This window comes from Saimiri boliviensis, chromosome 5 (assembly GCF_048565385.1).
Source record: "Saimiri boliviensis isolate mSaiBol1 chromosome 5, mSaiBol1.pri, whole genome shotgun sequence".
In the NCBI taxonomy this organism is placed as follows: domain Eukaryota; kingdom Metazoa; phylum Chordata; class Mammalia; order Primates; family Cebidae; genus Saimiri; species Saimiri boliviensis.
Genome location: NC_133453.1, coordinates 50,044,065 through 50,047,618, shown reverse-complemented (window position 1 = coordinate 50,047,618; position 3,554 = coordinate 50,044,065). Strand labels below are relative to the sequence as shown.

General features: G+C 37.8%; 1 pseudogene; it reads right to left on the bottom strand.

The window, feature by feature from the left end:
• Nucleotides 1-2,030: 2,030 nt before the first annotated feature.
• LOC120364445 (U7 small nuclear RNA) lies at nucleotides 2,031-2,083 on the bottom strand (annotated as a pseudogene).
• Nucleotides 2,084-3,554: the final 1,471 nt, after the last annotated feature.

The window sequence follows — 3,554 nt, the reverse complement described above, 5'->3', positions numbered from 1 at the left end:
TTCACGTCCTTTGTAGGGACATGGATGAACCTGGAAACCATCATTCTCAGCAAACTGACACAAGAGCAGAAAATCAAACACCGTATATTCTCACTCATAGGCGGGTGTTGAACAATGAGAACACATGGACACAGGGAGGGGAGCACTACACACTGGGGTCCGTTGGGGGAAATAGGGGAGGGACTGGGGGTGGGGAGGTGGGAAGAGATAGCATGGGGAGAAATGACAGATACAGGTGAGGGGACGGAAGGCAGCAAACCACACTGCCATGTGTGTACCTATGCAACAATCTTGCATGTTCTTCACATGTACCCCAAAACCTAAAATGCAATTTAAAAAAATGCTTTAAAAAAATATATATTTTTTTCTTCTTTTTCCAATCTCCTATATCTCCTAGGGCAAAGTTTGTTTTGTTTGCTCTTCTGTTTCTTCTAGTATAGGTTCATTTCTGAAATAATTTTTATTTTATTTCTAATTTTCCCCTGAGTTCTGTCACCTCAATTCTGACTTTTTAAAATTTGGATTAATGTTTGCATTTCATGTCTTGTGTCATTCTCTTAATGTATTTTAGCTTCTTTTGAAATAGAAAGCTGTAGTTTAGATTTGTTCTGTGAGCATGTCTTTCTTGTGTAGAGATTATTCTGCTCATTCTTTTCAATTTAGGAATAACTATAAGAGATTTGGCCTCAATACTTTTCTGTTTTTAATTTTTATGTGAAAGTGGTTTTTCCATAACTGTTAGTAGGACTGATTCGTGATTTTTGGATAACTTCTCTAACTTCACGCAAACTCCCTCTTCTGTTGTTTTTAAGTATTAAAAAGGATCAGCTTGCTTTATGAGATTTCCTGGTTCTGTTCCCTTCTCCCCCTTTATCTGGGCCTCCTTTATTGGTTGTTCTATTATCCATGGTCTCTGTCCAGCTCAATTTTGATTCCACTTGGCATTTCTCTTTAGTGTGATGCTGTCCTGAAAAGGAGCTCTGGAAAGTCATGTTTCCAGAGAGAAGTCATAAGGTCTAGATTACTTAAACACCCTCAGTCTTTGTAGAAGACCTTTTGCACTCACAATCTATGGACTGGCAAGACCTACCCACATGCTTCCCAGTAAACAGCCATTGCTGTTTTGGGCTTCCCTCATTTTCAAGTCTGTCAAAGTCTGTCAAGTTACATTGCTTCCCTCTTTGCTTTCTCCTGCTCAAATGCTGATACAATTCAAGTTTTGTGGCTGTTTGGTAGTTTGTCCTCACTCATCAGTGTGGATGCTTGGTAACTAGTCATTGTAAATATTGCCTGTGGGTTTTTTATTTTGTTAAGTAGTTACTCTGTTTTTATGTTGAGATTTGTATTTTAAAATATGCAACTGTCATCTTCCCAGAACCCACTGAATAGATTAAAAATATTCTCTTCTTTGGCTGGTCAAGGTGGATCCTGCCTGTAATCCCAGTGCTTTGGGAAGCTGAGATGGGAGGCCAGGAGTTCAAGACCAGCTTGGGCAAATACCAAGACCCCATATCTACCAATAATAATAATAATAAAAATAGCCAGGAGGGTGGCACACACCTATAATCCCAGCTACTTGAGACTCTGAAGCAGGAAGATTGCTTGAACCCAGGAGTTTGAGGCTGCAGTGAGCTATTATCCCACCACTGCACTCCAGTCTGGGCAATAGAGTGAGAACCTATCTCAAAAATAAAATAAAATAAATTCTCTTTGCTACACAGAACTCCCATTTTCACAAGAATCAGAAATGGTAAATTGGTATTAACTTCCTAAGCTTTCCTAATTTAATTGTAACCTCAGCAGAGTTTAGGGAATGTATTCTCAATTGTTATAAAATCCTGTAAGAATTCTATAGTGGTACATTTTTTTTTCAGTCTACTTCTGGTATGATTAAAGAGAAAATATCTGTGTCCTAAAACCAGTTTTAAAAAAGTATATGTTCCAAGTATTAATGGAAACCAACTTTATACAAACTTTGGTACAAAGCAGAATATTATAAAAGTAACAAATTTTTTTCCTTTTTTTTAGGGATGGGTTTTCCTGGAAAACCTGCTAGACAAATTGTAAAAGAGCTGTAACACTAAAAAATAACAATTCTTGTTATTGTAGAGGAAGAGGTCTATTTATACAATGTTTTCACATACACTACCTCGTTTAATCCTCAAAACAGTCCTCTTAGGGAAATATTGTTATTATGTGTTTCATTCTTCTTCAGAAAAAAAATTCAACTTAGAGAACTCAAATGACTTAAGATTGTAACAAGAAGGATTCTTACCACCTCTACCTGCAGTGTTCACTCTTCTACCAAGGGCTCAGCTTTGGTGAGATCCCTGTGTAGCATGTGGAAAGAAGTAGAAACCTACCTAGCCAGCTGTATCAGTCATATACTCCCTGAGGACCCACAGGGTGACAGGTGCTGCAGGCAGATCACTCTCACGGTCTGGCCAAGGGCTTTGTCTAGCACCTTAAAGCCTGCAAGTGACAGACGTGGCATCTGAATTGAGGTTTTCTGACTGTAAGTCCTGTGGTTTGCTTTTTCTTGCTAGCTAACATCCACTTCAGCAGTGAGCTTCGTGGAGTCTGTAGCCTAAGCAGCTCTAGATGGCATCGCTAAATCTGCGTGTTGCTGAACATGAGTAGCTTTGATTCATGGTAGGTGTGAGAGGATCATGTCAGAACATTTTTGGTGATTGTGGCAGCATTTCTCAGACGTTTACTCCTGAGTGCTCTGAGAAGCGGAGTGAAGGATCCTGTCCTATAGGTCCATGGACTCTTTTATTGCATTCTAATATTTTACCTTAAAATTCATGCCAACTTTAAATTCTATTTTGCAATATTTCTGTGCTATTTGGATACTAAAAGAGTATTTTGCACTACTTGCAAGCAGGTAAAATTGTTATACTTGGTAACAATACAGAAGGTTTATCCAGTGGCTCTTAGTACCTTCTGGCATATTACCACATAACCCTAAAGAGATGCTCAGTTTGAAAGAAAGAGAGGAAATGAAGAGAAGTAGGCTGCAGACCCATTATGGGAGTTTGAAGATTTTGCTAAACATTTGGGTTTTATTCCATAGAAAAGGAGGAACCAATGAGGTATTTTAAAAAATAAAGTAAACTGATCGGTTTCCTGTTTTAGATAAATGGCTTTTCGACTTCTTTGATCATCATCATCTGTTAATAAGTGTTAAGGAAGACACTTAACATGCTAATTCATACACAGATTATGGATAACAGATATAGGTGTATACATGAATATTATATGTAATGAAAATATGATGAAACTTTTTTACCCTTATATTTTCCATTTTAATCTATTTCATCTATAAAAGTTAATGGGATTCACTAAATTGATTGCGCCTTACAATGTTTTCTTACTTTGCTGGCAGTATGTAAGAAGGATGGCAGAAGGGAAATAGCAAGAACATTCAAAGTGAAGATAGGCCAGAAAATAGAATATAAAGCAAGACCGTGGCAGTAGGGTGGAGCTAAAATTCACAGGAATTGGTTACCAATAATCCAGGAAGATAATCTTGGGTTTCTGGCTTGAGTGAA